Consider the following 19558-nt stretch of genomic DNA (forward strand, 5'->3'; position numbering starts at 1 on the left):
TACTCCTCAGGTAGAAATATAATATTGGCCAAATTACTGAAGGAGGAGTCCCAGCTGCTGGTAACTTCTGCTTCCTGAATGTGTTTGCAAGAAGTAAAGAAGTCCATTGTGGTCGATGGACTTCACCTCATGAGGTGTCAGGAAACAACAGTTTAATCATATTTGCTAAAAATCTCATACACAAAACGCATTCAGTGCCATGGCAAGTTCTCAGTTCTGGCCCAAAAGGTATGTGAGGTTTTTGTCTGAGCAGCTGCTGCCACGCAGAGCAGCAAACAGCAGCAGAACAGCACCGTCAGCTCTGCCCCCGCACCAAATTGCTCAGGAAATCTTTGAAGGACAAGATCCACACAGATGTTTTCAGAATAAAAAGCCAAAGGATTCCTTCAACTGTCTTGAACAAAAACAATTAAATCTCCTTTCTTCCAGCACTAACTCAATAGCAGTGGCTGCAATTTCCTCAGCACACCTGGAAGGATGAATACATGGAGGCTGCCAATTTTTGTGCAAGTTCTCCTATGCTAATTTGACAAAATGAATTTTAAGCAGGTACAGTCACTGCTGCTAGAGCAGACATCCCTCAGGACAAGAGATCAGCGGTCAAAGGAGAGGGGAAATTAAACTCCATTCCCGATGTCTCAGAGAGGGAGGTACAAAGAGGCCACACAATCTGGTGAAACATTTCTCAGCACGTGTCTTCAGCCACTCCTAGGGACTGGCATCTGTCCTGCCTTCCTGCTCCACCTCAAGGAAGGAAAACTGCTGGGCACCAGCCCAGAGCAGTGACAGAAAGATGATCCCTGTTCCCCAGGGAGATCTGGGTGGCCCAGGTGCTGTGCAGTTGTGTGGCTGTGGCTGAGCAGCTCTCTGACACAGCAGCTGTAGCTCAAGCGTCCCTGTGGGGTGTGGGTGACCCAGCTGAGCTGCTGGGTTTGGAGAGCCCCAGCCTGGATGAAGCTGAGCTCATGTCCAGCCCTCCCTCCAGCCCTGCCAGCTGTGAGTGAGGGGCTGTTCTCATTCCCACAGCCTGGAGCTCCTGCTGCCAACACGCTGCAAGTTTGCTCAAAACCCCCAGGCTGGGCTGCAGCAAGAGGAGAGCTTGCAGTGTTTTGTGCCCATCACTTCACTTTGGGCAGAGTCTGCTCGGTGAGAGGAGGAAAGGAAGGCCATCAACATTTGAGTCGTGGCTGGTTTGGGGTTGCTGTTCCTTTTCCAACAGGGAGCCCACCCAGCTAACCACCTTCCTGGCTGTTATTTACCTCTGGATCACTGCTCACATCAGTCACCCAGGCTCCTGAGCAGCTCACCCCTTGCACCAAATCAATCATGGCAAACAAAGCCCCTGGGAGTCCACATCCCTAAAAACTCGTCAATGCTGACAGGGTACAAATCAAGGGAAGGGAGAAGCAAAGAAAAAGCACAGAAGGAACTCCCAGAATCAATACATCACAACTGAAATCAAGGAAATGCATTACCTAAGTGCATAAAGATAGCGATTCCCAATTCCATCCCCTGACCCACTGAACACTGTTTGCTCTAGTGATGGAAGAGGCTGCACCTGCAATTCCAATGCAGGCAGCACCCTCTCTCATTTATCACAGGGGCTGCTTTAGCACCTCCACTCTCTGCACTTTACAACCATTAGGGCTCAGCTTTCAGCCCCTGTCATTCCTGTGTGTGGACATCCTGGCCAGGCCGGGCACAGACACCCTGCCAGGGATGGGCACAGACACCCTGCCAGGGATGGGATGGGCACAGACACCCTGCCAGGAATGGGATGGGCACAGACACCCTGCCAGGAATGGGATGGGCACAGACACCCTGCCCAGGCTGGGATGGGCACAGACACCCTGCCAGGGATGGGCACAGACACCCTGCCAGGGATGGGATGGGCACAGACACCCTGCCAGGGATGGGCACAGACACCCTGCCCAGGCTGGGATGGGCACAGACACCCTGCCAGGAATGGGATGGGCACAGACACCCTGCCCAGGCTGGGATGGGCACAGACACCCTGCCAGGGATGGGATGGGCACAGACACCCTGCCAGGGATGGGATGGGCACAGACACCCTGCCAGGGATGGGATGGGCACAGACACCCTGCCAGGGATGGGATGGGCACGGACACCCTGCCAGGGATGGGCACAGACACCCTGCCCGGGATGGGCACAGACACCCTGCCCAGGCTGGGATGGGCACAGACACCCTGCCAGGGATGGGATGGGCACAGACACCCTGCCAGGGATGGGATGGGCACGGACACCCTGCCAGGGATGGGATGGGCACAGACACCCTGCCCAGGCTGGGATGGGCACAGACACCCTGCCAGGGATGGGATGGGCACAGACACCCTGCCAGGGATGGGCACAGACACCCTGCCAGGGATGGGCACAGACACCCTGCCCAGGCTGGGATGGGCACAGACACCCTGCCCAGGCTGGGATGGGCACAGACACCCTGCCCGGGATGGGATGGGCACAGACACCCTGCCAGGGATGGGATGGGATGGGCACAGACACCCTGCCCAGGCTGGGATGGGCACAGACACCCTGCCAGGGATGGGATGGGCACAGACACCCTGCCCAGGCTGGGATGGGCACAGACACCCTGCCAGGGATGGGATGGGCACAGTCACTCTGCCCAGGCCGGGTTCCCCTCCCCATCTCACCCTGGCAGTGCCCTGCTCACAGCACACAAGCATCACCCCCCTTTCCAACACAGCACAGCACACACAAACAGGCAATCTGAGCCCTAAACAGCTCTAAATAAAGATGCTTCAGACCCGTGACACTGAAGTTAGCTTTTCATTACTGTAAGTGCTCGGGGCAAAGATCTGTGGGAACCTTTCATGGTCCTTCTGAGAAAGAGAGCTACTTTCAACATCAAAGGAGAAAAAGAAAAGGGAGCCTGTTAACACCCTGCTACCGCTGGTTGTCATCTTGTCACCAGCAGCCATGAGAAGGTGGCAGATAAATTGTGTGCAGAGGGGGCATTTTCGAGAGCTCCTAGGCACCTACCAGACATCCCAGTGGCCTCTGAGATTGCCTTGTCACTGCATCTCCCCAAAGCATTTCAGAAATAACTAGAAGGAGCTTCTATTTCTGTTTATCGTCAGTGTTTCTGCCTGCCCAGAGCCTGACCTTAACCCAGCCATGGAGAGAGCAGAGCAGTGCAGGATGGCAGCCTTCCCTCTGCCAATATCCACTCCTTTGGACAGTTGGATGGCAGCAGGAGGGGTGGGGAGAGGCTTTCCCCCACCACCCATCTCAAACCAAAGCCAAGCCAAATGGGAGCAGAAATGAACCTGAGCACAGCTTCTCATGGCATGAAACAAAGGAATAGGTCACTTTTACTCACTGCAAAGTCAAACCCACTGATTGAGTCAGCAGAACAGTCCCTGCACAAAACCCTGCAGGCATTCCCAACCCCACACCTCTCATTGCCAGAGCCCATTGTCCCCATTGCTGGGGACAATGCCTTGGGTGGCTCCTCACACAGGCTCCTTCCAGTGACATCCTCTCTGGATCCAAGAACAAACTGCTGCTCCTGGAGCTGGAAACACCTCATCTTGTCTGTGCTCCCCGAGCCTGGAAGGGGCTGCAGGGCAAAGCCAGCCACCCTGCAGCCACCAAGCAGGAGCTGGCAGACTCCTCAGGGTCTTCCTGGAGAGCAGAATGAAATGTCATGCTTGAAATCAGGTAGTGTGGGGCCAGGTGCTACCATGGGATCTAAAATCGAGACAGCAGCTGTGGCATGACTAAGCTGGAGGCACTCACTGAGCTCCCTGGGAGCTGTCTCTTGCTGCAAGTGAGTGCAGAATGATCCTGTTCATGCTGTGGTACATTAAATGCAGACATCTCTGCAGGATCTGAGGTCAGGCTGGAGCTCTATGTTGCCCAAATGAGGCCGTTTTGATACCAGAACACTTCTGCTGACATTTACATCCTGATGTTTCACTGCCTGCACACAACCTCCTCCCCTCCCTGAGGCCTCTGTGCTCAAACAATCATATTCAAATGCACAGAAATATCACAAAACAATGGAGAACAGCAACAAATGTTCTGCCTTCACTTCAGGACAGTTTCTTTTAAATCCTGGAGTACCAGAATTGAAGGCAATATGGGATAGCAGGTTTGTGAATGCCAGTGAACCTGGTAAACTCAGAACAGCACTGGAATGGGAATGAGGAATGCCAGAGAGCTCACCAGACTGAACAACAGCGAGAGGGCGAAACACAAGGCCAAGATTCACACTGAAAACAAAACCCAGAGCTAATCCAGCCCTTTGTCTCTCCAGTCTCCCTGAAAAACCATCCTTGGGCCAAAATCTATTTGAGAAGCCCTCAGTGGATGAGTCCAAATCAACCATTCCACAGCACAAGGAGGGCTGGCTGGAATTTGTGTTCCCAGCATTTCCATTTCCAGTTTTATGTACAGCATTGGGGTGATGCTAAATTTATGCACTTTGAGGTCATACCCTTCTTTTGTCTCCCTCTACAGTTTCATTGCTTTTTATGGCTGAAGCTCATATAGGACAGAATTTGAGCCTGAAAGAGGCTCTTTGAACATCAGTCAAAAATAAAACGTGTCTGTCATTGAGAAAACAGGCACAACTCTGCCATCTCTGTCAGACCTACGGTGTATTTGCTGTGAGCACATGAGAACCAAGGCTACAAAGGCTTTCTGGATCTGTATCCACCACAAACCCCTGAAGAAATTTAGACCATTAAACCCCAAAATTACTTCCCCATCAGGAACGAACCTTTAAAGCTGAAACTCTTTCCATGGAGGAAATTGTATTTGAGGAGGGGCCCTTTAAACCAGCTGATCTAGGACTGGCTGAAGGGAATTGCACCTTTCTCAGTTCAGCAGCAAAGGGAGATCACAAAAACCAGGTCACGTAGTAAGACACTTCATACCAACCATCTGAATGTGTGCCTTTAATTCCCTAATTAATTTTGGCATGGCTTATAAAAGGTAGGATTTGGATGCTGTGATTTGATCTGCAGAGCTGGCTTCTGCAAGGCTCTTTCTGGTTCTGCTCTCCCCATTGAATACTTGATGTACAAACCAGTGTTGGCAGTTGTTTTCAGAGCAGATACCTCCAAGTTTCTTCAGATTACACTAATAGTTGCACTGATTGAAAATCCACAGCAGAAGAGAATGGGGAGTCCCTGAGATGCTGATGGAGTTGGAATAATTTATGGAGAGCGGTCTAGCACAACAGAAGCTATTTAAAGCTGTATGATATACCCACAAACTCTTATTAAGGTCTGTGGTTTTCAGCCCTGTGAGACAGAAACCAGTTATCATTATGCATCACCATGAAAGCAGATTAAAATTAAATCAATCTGTTTATCTATGGGTTTGCAATGCAGCTTTTCCAAAGCATAACACATTCTCCACCTAATTAACATTTCAGGAGGAAAACCCATTCCACACAGCCACCAAGCCAGCCATTCAAAGGGAGATATTACAAAAACATAGCCCAGGTGGATTTATAATGAAATTTAATTAGTGAAAGGGCACAAGACCTATTTAGGTTTCAGAAGCTGAATTGAGCATACCAGGAGTTAAATAAAATAGATTTGTCTGTAATGTGTATCTCACGGGCTGCCAAGAATTGCCTGTTGTGGTTGAAGTTTGTGTGTGCACACAGGTGCAGATATCTGCATACATGCACACATGGCACACATTCAGATTTTATTCCTGTGCCTTTCAAACAAGGTCCTTGTTAAAAACATTGCTTTGCAAGATGTAGAACACACAAATCTTTGGAGAGCCACAAGGCAAGGATGCATACAAATCGATTTAAAGCAGAAACAAATACAGAGTCTGCAGCTCTGACCTCTATTTACTCACCAAGCAAGGCATCAGAGGGCCCCATCCTCAGTGGGAGCAGAACTAGATCTTCCTTCAGAAAGACCCTGAGTTAGATGGAGCTCAGGAAGCCGACCTCCAGAGACACTCAAGCTTAGACTGGCACTCTGTGCCCCCCAGCAGGAGTCATCCTGGGACTCCCAGCGTGACAGCAAGGTCAGGAACAGGTTTTCCTGGCTGCCCCCATGCCCACAGCCTGGCTGGTGCCCCTCCTGCTCCCTGCATCTCTGCGCTGTGCAGGATGCCAGGGGCAGGAGGAAGAGGAGGAGGAGATCCCTCCCAGCACCTTCCCCTGCAGGACAGAGCTCTGGGCACCAGCGAGCAGCCAGGGCACAGCAAACCATTTCTGTATTCAAGGCTGTGCAGGAAGGTGTTTGCTTACAAAAATGAAAGGCAAAGATAAACAGTGCTGCCTGCTGATTTAAAGTGGTTGGGAGCCCCGTGGACTGCTTCAAAGTACTGTTTCCAAAATAAATGCAAAAAAATCATATGTAGGGTCTGAAATCTTTCTAAATTGCTTGTAAGAAAGCAAACAATGCAGCACATCCCTTTTATTCCTGGCCAAACAGCAGCAAAGCTGCTAACAGCACAGCTTGTGCAACCAGCAATTTTTAAAATTAGACTCAGATTTAAGGAAAGACAGGAAAAACAAAGCACAGCACTGGGCACTCTGTGCAGGGAAAACAAAGTGGCATCTGCCCCATTTCACAGGTGAAAAACATGTTCTGAAACAGGCAGCAGGGCACAAGCAGCATGGCACTGGGGCTGCTCTTGGACAGCCCCAGAGAACCCTGCAGCCCTCGGGCTGAGTGCCTGATGGATCACCCAGCCCTCCATGCACGTGGAGGAGGAAAGAGAACAGAGCAACAAAACATTTCCAGAGAGCTGCAGGACCCTTCTCTCGGTGTTTATGGGCACATCTATACATTTCTGCTGAGTGGGAAAGCAACAAGTGGGGGCATTCTTATGGTTCCTTTGAACTGGCTGACAACATTGAGCACAGAAAGGCAAGAAATGACTGGTGAATTGTGCACCATGAGTCTTCCAAGAAGTTGCAGAAACAGGAACAGACCTTTATATTCTCTGTATAGACCAGGAAGCAGTGGGGTTGGTCAAACCAGTTTTTGGTTTTATCTGGAAAGCAGTGTCTGGTACAGGGCCTCTTTGAGGTCACGCTGTAAGGCAGCTGTCTGAGGGATGCAGATGCTCCTTCAGAGCCATGGCCAACAACCTTTGCACAGGACTTGAAAGGAGAGATGTTGCTAGCAATCAAAACTGCAGGAATTTGGACTCCTCAAGCAGCCACCACCCCAACTCCCCCAGCTGCCTGAAGCTCAGTGACAAGGAGGGTGCATCTTAAAGCAAGTGCTTCTAGCTGAGCCTAAAATGTATCAGCAGCCACAGATAACATCAAGAACCTCCAAAAATGTTCCTGTCCTCTGCTGAAGGGACTGAACCCAACAAAGGCTCTGTGAGCCCAATGCTCCCCCCTGGGCCCCACACTGAACCTGCCCTTCCAGACCCCATGGTGACACTCCCAGCACCCCTGCTGAATGGGCTGCTGCTGGAAGTGACCTGAAAAATGTTCTTCACTAAGAAGTTCCTTTCAGACTCCAGCAGCAGGACAGTTCTGAGGTATTTCCAAGTCACATCTCATGCAGAATGAGGCGGCGGCAGCGCCGAGAGCGGAAGGAACATTGCTCCACAGCACTAACGAAGAGCCATCAGCAAAAATGAGTTAGCTCTGTTCCCTAGCAACTTCTCACAGCTGCACATAAAATCATCTTCTGGACATCACAGAATTGGGAATGCTTAGTTCTCTTTCACAGGAATTCTCTCATCCACTGCTGTGTGCAGCTCCCTGCAGGAGGTGACACAGGAGCCACTGACAGCAGTTGGACCGTTGCATTAGCTTGGCCCAAACTAAACCCATGGAGCCGTGTGTCCTTCACTCAAAGACACACATGGCAGATGTTCAGAGAACAGCATCCGAGGGACAGAAATCCATGGAGCAGTCCTTGCTGCAAAAATCCTGAGCCTGAAAAGCCTTTTCTGCAAAGACCTTTCCTCCCTCCTGGGAACAACTCCACTGATTCCTGATGACATTTCTTAAGGTTTACAGCACCAGGGCTACAGCAAAGAGAAAGGAAAGGAACTCTATAAATAAAGGGTGCAGATTCTTCAGTGGAGGAAAAAAGCCTGCATTGCTCCAAAGAGTTGCTGTAGGCATAAAATAGATATTTCACTGAGTAATTCAAATAGGAATTCTGGTTATATACATAAAAGCCAGGCTGAACACTATAGCTCTTATAGTGCCACATGTCACCACCTTTCTGTCATCTGCACGAGTGGCCACCAAAGCAACATTTGCTAAATAGCAGCAAGGAGTTCTGCTGCAGGCAAAGCCTCACAGCCCAGTGAAGGCATTGAGGCAGAAGGGACTTCAATTAATACCAAAATGACACTGCTCAGAATTACCCTGTGCCCTCAATGTAGGGTACACGCAGTGTTGGCAGTATCCAGCTGCAGCAGTTAACTGCAGTGCATGCCAGAGCACAGTTATGGTTATGATTTTCATCTTGGAGAGCCCTAGGGAAAGGCCTGGCTGATCCAAACAAGCAGAAGAGATCCCTTGGAGTAATACAAACACTTCCCTGTTGGTTGCTCTCCAAGAAGAGCTACTGTGCAGGAGCACAAAGGCAGCTGGTAATCCTCTCCACATATAAATCCTGAAAAAATAGAAACTACATCTCTCAGCCTCACACCTCATGCATATCCTTGGACTGCTCTATTCTATTTGTGCATCTCAGAGTAAGAGGAGGGGAGAGAGGTTTCTTGTCCCAGCACAGTTGTTCTGAGGACCCTCTGTGGGATTCAAATGGGTGAGAGTCCCCACTGCCCCTCATCAGTGCTCCGAGTCAAACACCATGAAACAGAACAACAGAACTTAAAACACAGACTGAGCAAGAATTCAAGCACATGTGATTTTTTTCTGCTCTTTTGTATTTATACCTTGTAGCCTTGGACACCAGGTTTAGTGCATCAAAATTTTAGGCACCAATTTGCTCTATTGAAAATAGAGGGGTTTAAAAGTGTTAATGAGAAGACATGCAGGAATGTTACTTGTGGCAAGGACTGACATTTTTTACTCCTGCAGCAAAAGAAACATTAACACTCTTAATTTAATTTGCTACTTGTTAAAATTCTCCAGGAAGAAGTGACCACTGGACAGCTGCTTTTGACAGGAAAAGGGTTGTGTCCCTGGCTGCCAGCTCGTAGGACAAAAACCACTAGAGGATAAAAGCTGTTTTAGCAGGCAACTGAAACATCCCCACAGTGGCTGGATGATGCAGGGATGAGTGATGAAACATGAGGCTGAAGAAACCACGACTGAGAGAGAAAAACTGCAGAAAAGGAGCCCAGGAAGGTAACTTAAACAGTAAATTTATCAAACACTGCTTCTCCCCTGGTGGTTTCAAACTCCAAGGAATGTGAGCCAGTGTCAGGTATCACCCAATAAACCCCCACTTCCCAAATGAGATGAGATGCCAACAGCAGCAGAGGCCTCTGAATTCTCCTTTCTGAGCCATGCTCTGGCTGGGGATTTGTCTTCACAGCCTCAGCTCTGGGGCTTTAGTGTTTTACACTGTTGGAGTGGGTTTGGGGTTTTTAATGAATTTAAGGCAGGGGAAAGGCAGACATCTGCTTCACAAAGAACATTCTCCAGCTGGAGCTGGAATTTCTCCTGCACAAAACGTGCACACAGGACTACTGCTCTGAAAATCACTGTTTTATTCCCAAATTGCAGAGAGGCAAAGGATGAATCAACAAACAGGGCAATGAAGAATTCAGCCCACAGCTGACAGAAATTAGCACTTTGCAGTGTTTTGCAGGCTGATTCCTTCCAGGGAGCTCCCTTTGAAGCCCCGTTCCAAGCCCACACCAAAGGTGGCTCTGTGAGGCCTTTGAACAGCAGCCCCAGCTCGAGGCACTTTAGAGACACTAATTAAACACCAGCCCCTGTCATCACAGCCCCACTGCCAGCAAACTGCTGGTGACATGACACACGTGCTCCCAGCTAAGAGCAAAACCAGCCACAAAAACCAGCCCTGGAAGGGGCTGGGGAGGCACTGACAACCCAGGGCTTAAATCTAGATTTAAACCTATTCTTCATCAGCATCCTGGGCTGGGGAGACAGAGCCCTGAGTCTGGGGACCCTGCAGAGCTGCAGAAGGTGAAATGTGTGCAGTGTGGGGCTGGGGAACAAGGATGTTTAAGCACAGGCTGCTCTAAGTTGGAAAAAGAGAGCATCAGTCTGCTCTGTGTGGCTACAAAGGTTCTCTAGGAACTTGGTCAGGAAATACAGAAAACACTGTGGAAGAAAAGTTATTCAAAACCCCCAACCTTTCTGGCTGGCTTTAGTGCTGGCTGCTGATAAGAGACTGATGGAATATCTCCAGTTTGCTGTCAATGCATTGCTTTCACTTAAGAGAGAGAAAACAAATGTATGAAAAAGGAAAGATGCCAGGGATAAATATTTTAGTAATCTCCATCACAAACCTGTCGTATTACAAGGATTACAGTCCATTAGGATTGTATAAAACCCATGGCAAAGCCTGTAATTCAGCCCTGTCTCAATGACAAAACCCCCTAATGTGTTTTAGGAATCCCTATTTGCTCATTTTGAAAACATCTTTGAGAGCTACTTGCTCTAACAGGGCTAATTTGGGGAAAACCAGCTCAAATCCAGCAGTCACTGAAGTCTCACCCTACTCTGCTCAGTCCATGGGGAGTGTGGGAGCAGCTTCCTTTGGAGAGGCTTTCCTGGCACCTCACGCTGTGTTTTGGGAGCAGAGGTTGGTGCTGCCATGGGCACACTGGCACACCTGAGCCACACCAGCACCATCCCCTGCATGGGCAGAGCCACCAAGGGTGACTGTAACAGCACCAGGGCTGGAGGTACACAGGGCAATAAACCAGCCCCAAGGTTTTCTGCTAAATAAAGAAATTTTTCCTCTTCCAGAAATATCCACCGGGTAGTCTGGGAGTGACTGCTGGAGGAGAATTACTAAAATAATACACACTGAAAAAGAAAAGTAGAAAAAAATAAATCTGACAGGCCCTCCTGAAGGCTAATTTGAAGACCTTCCCTCTAGGAAGCTGACAGAGCCATCAGTGCTCATGTGTATGTTCTGCAGCAGCACAGGGCTGCACTAATTAACTTTCATTCCACCTGCCCAGGAAATCCACTCTGAAGGGAGGAGAAGCCATGGACAGCACTGGAGAATCCAGCACAGGCAGGGCTGCCAGGAAATGCTGCCTGGACCAGCAGCTCTGGTGGGAGCAGCTGGAGGGAGCTACCTGATGTCAGATGTTCTTTGGGTTTGTCCTTGAAGCAGAGTTAGACTGGCATGTGCAAAGTGGGTCACTGGGTGTGCTGCTCCTCATCAGAGCCATTAGCAGGTTTGGGATGCCCTGACTGATCAGTGCCATGGCACTGCCTTGGGATGTGCTCAGAACAGGGAATTAATTAAAACTGAAGCTGCTGCTGATAGTGGTGATGCAGGAAAAGACTATCACCTGCTGAAAACCAAAGATGGCTAAATGCAATATTAGACTAGACTGAAATTTATAGCACAATATCATTTAAAGTAACAGAATGCAATTTAAAATAAGATTTTAGCTCATTATTTCAATAATTCATTTGTCTCTTTCAAAGTCAAAAGGAAACCTGGTCTTCAAAATGTTATTTGCAGCACATACTCAAAGTAATGATAACACAGCAATATGAGAGTCACATTTCAAATGTTCATTCATTTCCCAACACAGCTGCAAAGTGTGCCTGTTTAGTCCATGATATAATAGGATATTTTGGTTCTGAATAATTGGACTTGAGGAAACAGGAGAGTCAGAGGGGGAAAAAAAGGACTTAGAATTCAGAATTTCCTACATTCTACCCATGCTCAGAGACTGAGGACACGAACTCCATGTGGATTTTAAAAAGCTCTTCTGCACACCCTCCCCAAATTACTGTGTCTATGCAAATTGCCAGCTCCCATCTGCACTGTCTGATTTGAATGAAATTGGGTATAAGTCAGATCAGAATTAATTCCAGCAAGAGACTTTATATGTTCTTCTCACAAGTTTCATGTTCTGTGAAGTCACTTTGAAAGCAGAGGTGCTGCAAGTCCCCTCAGGCTCCTGTACCTCCAGAGGTCACAGGTGAGGTTTCACCAAGCCAGCACTTACAGGGAGAGCTCCTCAGCCTGGGGAGTGTTTGAGAGCTGTGCAATTCCTGCACTCACAGCCTGCCTCTGCCCCTGGAACCCTCACCCTGCTCTCCTGACGCTGCTGCGCTTTTGAAGGCATCATGGCAGAGAGCTCTCCCTCAGCTGGAACAGAAGCAGGAGAGAAAATGAGCTCAGCTATCCTAAATCTGCCCCGTTCCTGTAACAATAGCATCACTCCCCTTTGGGAGACAGAGAGAACTGGGATCATATCCCATGGCACGCCAAGCAACTGACAGGGACATCAGAAAAGCAGGGCACCAGCAAGGCTCTGAGGAAAAGGGCACTTCTGTGCTGCTTCTTGAAAAGAAATATTTACAGAGAGAAGAAATGATCTGTACCACGCTGGTCTGGCTGAGGCCATGCCCAAAAACAGAGATTGGCTCCTGCAGGGCTCTTGTCCTGGCACACAGAAGCCATGGATCAGATGGAAGCCCTGCTCCCACGAGGTTTATTCAGATTTATACCCATCCTCAAGTTCTGTAAGGCATTCCTTCGTAGTTTTTCAGGGACTATCCAAATCCCATTTCCCTGAAAACAGAAAACTCCCACTTTTGCATGTTCTTCCCTGCCCAGAAATTGGCAAGGCTCATTCTCATTTCTGTCCCTGAAGAGCTCCCCATTCTATCTCCAGTCCTTAATCATCATTTGTCTCCTTCCTGGTCTTTTTCTCTCAGCATTCATTCAATAAAGACATTTATTTATAATTGAGAAACTTCTCAGTCCATTAATTTCTTTCTGGCTAACTTAGAATTCCTGTCAGAAATTTTGGCTGTTGCCACTGACACAAATGGGAGCTTCTTGAAATGTCTATGAGCTGATGTGAAAGCAGCACCTCCCAAAATCAGCTCCAGGACTGGCAGAACAGAACTGGAGAGTGCTGGATTGGAAAGCTGCCACTGCTGCTGCTGGGAACTGCCCCTGGATTTCACTCAGGATAGCTCAGGTTCAGCACACACAAGCTGATTTGGAGACACTGGGGAATACTGCAAAGCTCTTTTAAACCAAGTGGCTTTGCTCAGCAAGATGTGTTTGGAAATCAAAGGGTGTAATATACATATTTTCTCCTGGTCTGCACAATAAATTATTTATTATGTCTATTTCTCAGTTCAGGATTCCTAGACAGGTAGTTAAAAATATGTGAAATGATTTATTCAAGGTTGGGAACACTTTCAGCATCCATAATAGATCTCAAAATAAGTCATATTACTTCCAGAACTTTGTTTTCATAAAACTTCTGAACAATTTAACAAATCTTCTCAAAACCAAAGGTTTTTGATTGATTTATAAATTCCCCATGGAAACAGAGGGCAGCCTGTATTTTTAAACCCTGAGAGGCACCATACCTGCTAGCTTCCTTAAGGGACTACAGCGCCCCAAAATCCTCTCAACAAAACAAAACCTGTGTGCTGGGATTTGCTTTCCCTGTGCTCAGCTGCCCCAGAGAGAGCTGTCCCTGCCACTGCTGCAGCTCCTTCTGCCAGGCAGATCTGTCTGTCCCAAGCCACAGGAGCTCCTGGGGCTTTGTATTCACTGAAGGATTCCCTGGGCTGTCTGCGGCTGGCACAGCAGAGAAAAGGACCTGCTCTAACACTGTTGTCCAACCCCACCTGCATTGTTTCCAGATCATTAAAAATAGGACTCTGCCATGTAGTTACTAATTAGCACTTAGTAAAGATAAGTGCAGCTTCTGACAGTGCAAGGCAGTTCATCATTTCCATGAGATAAAAAGCAGGGCGTACTCCGTGTACACAAAGGAACAGAGAGGAGATGGCACTATCTGTTATGGATAAGCATTTTGTTATTCTGAAATTATTGTCACTTCACCAAATTAATCTTTCCCTTTATAAACCTATTTTGAAATTCTCTATCACTAAGCAGAACTCCTCTAGACTTGAGTTGTGCTCCAAAGCCACCAGGTATTAACATCAGAACACAACAGCTATGTGACTAATTTAATTCTGATGCACAAGGAGAAGGGTTTGGGGATTCCAAGGATCTCTGGTTTGGTATTTATTTGTGCTGCTGTGATGTATTTGATGAACTCAGGCTCCACTTAGCCTGATTTGTTGTTGAGGTTTGTATTGCAGACTCTAATTCTGAAGAAGAGTGCTACAGTCAATAACATTTTCCAAGCTGTGTCTGTCAAACAGCAGGGTACACATTCATACATTTTTCTAAATGATGTTGAAATATTTGAAAATATTTCTCATTTGAGAAGATGTACTGTGAAGAAAAGCCTGTGTATCCAGCTCCTCACTGCCTACAAACACTGGCTCTGCCAAGCAGAGCAATCAGCCCGAGACCCTTTGCACTGAAAACATTCAGCACCATAAAATCTCCATGTGAATCCCACTCCCAGCTCTGCAGTCTCCACCCCTGAGATTTACCTTTTCTGTTGTGATCTTATTGCAGGGGTTCCATACTGTTTTTTCCTTATCACAAAAGTTCCACACCTTGGTGTTCCTCAGAGCTCTGTTTCTCCTTCCCAAAGTGACCAACTAACTCCAGCTCCCTTCTCCACCCCACTCTTTTATAGCTCTCTTCTTATTGGATACACCTGTGGCCCATTAGAGCCAGGCCTGTTCCTAATCTTTGCTATTTGGCCCAGCTGCAACTCGTTAAGGGTAAGTACTTTCTAAACTATCTTTATTTTCTTATATTCTATCCCCCTACACTTCATAACCCAATTCCAGCAGCTCCTCAACACGGAGAGAACACAGAACCATCACCAGCTGGATCTGGCTGTGAAGTCAGGAGGTGCTGGAACACACTCTGAAAGCATCAGCCATGAACTGGAAATAAAAACTAAAAACCCCAGGCCCCAGTACAAAGGGAAAGCACTGGGATGCCAGCCCCATCAGCTCAGGCTGGCTCAGCTGCTCTGCCCTAATGGCTCCATTTGCAAGGTGTGTGTGGGTGGCTGGCACACCACGAGGTGTCATTTTCTACCTGGCTGCAGCACCATCTCCCTCTCCCCAGTCTATATTAGGATTTCAGGCAATCGCTTCTTTTGGCTTAATAGCTGCAGTTTTCAGCTCCAAAGGAATATAGAGCAATTCTGACATTCTGAAGTCCAATTTACTGGGATTGAAATATATACATTCATCTTCTCTGTTTATGTCTGGGTTTGACTTCAAGCCCACCCTTCCCTAGGAAGCACAGAGATTTACTGGTCGCTTGCTGAGCTCTGTAGGGCAGCTGGCCAGGTTTTAACTCCCCCAATCAGCTGATAACATTCTCCACAGATTAAACCATTGTGGCACAGGGACCCAGCCTGTTTTTATGCTGGCCAAACCAAAGAGAAGCCCAACATCTGAACAACTTGCTCCTGATTCATCCTGTAAGAAATATTGATTGCCAATAAGAGAGGGAAAAAAGAGACAGGTACATCAAACAATTTTCTCTAAATCTCAACCCTTTGAGCAATGATTGTTGTGAAGGAAGGGCAATGCACCTCTCAAGGATTTTGAATGCTGCCTCTGCAGCATCATTGGACAAATCGGACTGAATGCCTGTTCTCTGAATGCCCACGGGGCATGAATGGCCCAGCTGAGTTTACAACAGCAATGAAGAACAGACTTTCAAACCGAGTGTGGACTGATGTATAGAGCAGAGTGAAAAATAAACACACTAAAGCTGCTACATAATTCTGTCAAGCATATGGTTAAGTTGTGATTTTATTTAGAAAACAGATTGTAAGAGTGAAGTGATGACAGCTGAGTCTATATTGGTCAGTCATAAATAAGAGTATTCTAATAGAGCTGGGCTTGTTACTGATCACATGCTGCCACAGAGATTTAGTGAGAGCTAATCACTTAGAAAATAGAGCTTTTTAAACACATTTTGGAGCTCATTTTCAACTTTACATCGCTCAGTTGAAAAATCCATGATTACTGCACCTAACTTTTAAGAGTGATGGGGGAGTTCCATTTACGGGCTCAATTAGACTTTGTAGCTCCTGTTAGAGGAAACGACTCCCTGTGGCACGGCAGAGCAGCCCGGGCAGCTCGCAGCCTCCCCCGCAGCACCAGGGGCTGCCGGAGCCGCTCCTGCCCGGGCTGACACTGCTGCCCCTGCCCCGGACCCCTCCAGCGCCCAGGCTCCAGCCCAACCTACAGCTCTGCCTTTTCTTTCCATTGGCAAAGCCAGCAGGGATTTCTCACCCCTCAGACTGTCACTCAGCCCCAGGCAGAACCCTGCAGGCCCCAGAAATGCCTTCAAAACCAAAGCGCAGCCTCTGCTCCCATGGAGGGGACCGGACACCCCAGGGGAGCTGTCCCGGCAGCTCGGGCAGGGGGAGCGGAGCTGTGTCCCGGCAGCTCGGGCAGGGGGAGCGGAGCTGTCCCGGCAGCCCGGGCAGGGGGAGCGGAGCTGTGTCCCGGCAGCCCGGGCAGGGGGAGCGGAGCTGTGTCCCGGCAGCTCAGGCAGGGGGAGCGGAGCTGTGTCCCGGCCGATCGGGCAGGGGGAGCGGAGCTGTCCCGGCAGCCCGGGCAGGGGGAGCGGAGCTGTGTCCCGGCAGCTCGGGCAGGGGGAGCGGAGCTGTCCCGGCAGCTCGGGCAGGGGGAGCGGAGCTGTGTCCCGGCAGCTCGGGCAGGGGGAGCGGAGCTGTGTCCCGGCAGCTCGGGCAGGGGGAGCGGAGCTGTGTCCCGGCAGCCCGGGCAGGGGGAGCGGAGCTGTCCCGGCGCTGGTCGGGCTCGGTGTGTGCTCCGGGAATGTCCCCAGCACCGGCACTACGGTGGCACTCAGTGACAACGTGAATTATCAAATACAACACCAACTGCTCTGTTGATTCCCAGCCCAGCTCAGGCCACTATAGTCTGCTGTTCCCAAAGGCTTTAACGTGCTGCAGTCAGGGAGCAAGATGGCTCAACTTCTACTTGTCTGCTGTGCTTCCACTACAGTTTATCTTTATTCATTGTTAAATTTGACAGTAATGAACCTTGAGCTGTGTTTCTTATTTGCTTCTTTTCCATACAAGAGGGGGCTCGGGAGGGTCGGGAACTGCTGGTTGAATCTTTGCTGGCACAAAGCCCCAAAGTCTGCTCTGTCAACATCCCTGCCTGTGTGGCACATACAACACAAAAGTTGTCACTGTTGCTACACGTGTTGGATCAAAGGTGGATTAAATGCTAAATTTGGATTATTAACCTGGTATTCCAGTTGGCACTCACAGGGTACTGAAAATGGAACAATTGCAATGAGGACATTGCATTTTTTGTTTCCACTGGAAGAGCAGAAGCTGCACTGGAACCTGGCGCACACCAAGATCTCAGTGTGTGGTGCTGCCTATTACTGAAACCATTATACGCGAGGAGACAAACAACTGGTAATTACCAGGCTTTGCATGCCCATTAGGTTAAGCATTCTTGAAAGTATATTCATCTGCCATCACATTTGCATTCTGATAGCAGATGAGAGAAATTGGGTATTAAATCTATTGGCTCCCTCCGAGGGCAAACAGAGCAGAAGAGTCTATTAAATCACAAAAGGAGAAAAATTCCTTGCTGTTCCCCTGTATTGTCTGACCTATCTCCATAACCTGGCAGTGTGTTTGCTACAGCAAGGATGTGAGGCATCCTGGTGGCACTGAAGGGAAATGATCAGCTCTCTGGGACACTGGGCAGCTCAGCCTCACCTCTTGCTTCAGCTCACCTGACTACAAAATGCAGGCAGATTTTCTGTAAAACACTGAAACCTTAAGATAAAAATCAATCATATAAGTGCAAAAGTCCTTTTTATCTACTTTTCCTGCCTTAGCATTTACTCAGATTTAAAGAATACAAATCATCAGGTAACTACATACCAACAGTTTCTAACAGTTTCTAGTTTTTCCAAAGCTTCCTGGCACATTTAGCAGCATGTTCATACAGTCCTCCAAAGAACATCTCTGACTACTGAGATTGCTTGTTGGCATCTCTGTGAATGAATTCTACACTTCACACATGCAGTTTGTTTTTTTCAGGTGACCCCCAGAGCCATCAGGAGATGGCCCTGGCAGGGTTTCAGAGTTACTGGTCCCTGACTTTGGTGTGTGTGTGCTGCAGCCAGCCATGGAAACAAACTCCCATCGGTGAGGAGCTGTGATCTGAATGGCTTCCTGAGCCCTGTCCCTGTCCAGGGAGATGGCATCACCCCCAGACTGAGACAGCCATGCATGAATGACTCACATCCCACTGGAGATGCTCATTTCAGGCTGGAATAAATGCCTCACCAGAGCACAGAGCTTTGTTTCAGCTGAGCCATTCTCCAGGCTCCAGCACATCCAGCTCAGCTTCTGGAAAAAGCCACGTCTGCCACACTGTGAAGATGAGAAGTGTGCCATAATTGAAATAGATTTTACCAATACTGTCTTAAGTAACAAATGCACAGTCAATCTCTCGGTGCCTCTCAGAGAAATGAAAAAAGCACATTACAGCCACTCAGTTTCTGTCTGACAAGGCCAGAGCAATCTCTGCCAAGTGCCGTCCTTACAAGCTTTTCCTAAGACAATGGAGTAAGAAAAACAAACAAACATTTAATCTATTCAGAGCAGTTATTCCAATAGTGCCTGGCTGGTCTGAAAACACAGACAGAAACCTGAACACAACCAGAGGGGGCACAGGATAACATCGAGGATTATTTCCATGCTCAAATGCACTTGTCCAAGTTCAGAGGCTGAAGTGAAAGACTATCAGCTAGACAATAACTTAAATTGTTGTGGTGTTGAGCAGGCACTGGAAGGATCCTGCACTCCATCCACATGTAATTTTGAAAGGATGTAATTCCAGAGGGGCTGAGCCCCTTGTTCTGAAGAAGTGGCTCTGGAATATTCAGGCTGCTCGCAGTGGCCAGTGCTACACTCAGTGACAAGCAGGCTCCAGCCACAGACAGTGCTGCACACTCAGGCAGCCCTGCAGGTGACACTGGCTGCTCCCTACAGGTGCATCCACACCTGCACATCAACATCTGTAAGCACGGTCCCAGAGCCTGTCAGGGTTGAGCTGGGCTGGTATTTTAAATCCAACTGCTGAATGGATACAGAGCAAGAAAGAGAACCACAGGAAGCCCATTGCAGGTGGGGCCCAGGGAAGGAGGATGAGATAGCTGCAAGCAGGCTGCCGTCCTGTGAGAACTTCCACGAGATGATTATTTACAGAGAGCTGTCCTTGGTCCTGTATTCAAAGTGCGTGAGAACACTCAGTACAAAAGCACTGGTAACTCATTCCTCTCAAAATTATTCTGAGCCACTGGAGCCATAATTACACTGTCATAATGAAGAGGGAAAAAACTCTTCTAACAAGTAAATTCTTGCTGTAAATTGCATTATGAAAGCAGTAATTCCCTCTGAAGTAGGCATTATCATGTCTTACTGCCCACACCAGTTCATTATGGTGCCTCTGCTGTCCCAG

General features: G+C 48.4%; 1 protein-coding gene across 2 annotated transcripts in view; it reads right to left on the reverse strand.

Moving 5' to 3' along the window:
• LOC103818337 (transmembrane protein 132D) overlaps nucleotides 1-19558 on the reverse strand; it is a 187496-nt gene that overhangs the window by 116396 nt on the left and 51542 nt on the right. The window lies entirely within an intron of this gene.

Source organism: Serinus canaria, chromosome 15, assembly GCF_022539315.1.
Source record: "Serinus canaria isolate serCan28SL12 chromosome 15, serCan2020, whole genome shotgun sequence".
NCBI classification, from domain to species: Eukaryota; Metazoa; Chordata; class Aves; order Passeriformes; family Fringillidae; genus Serinus; species Serinus canaria.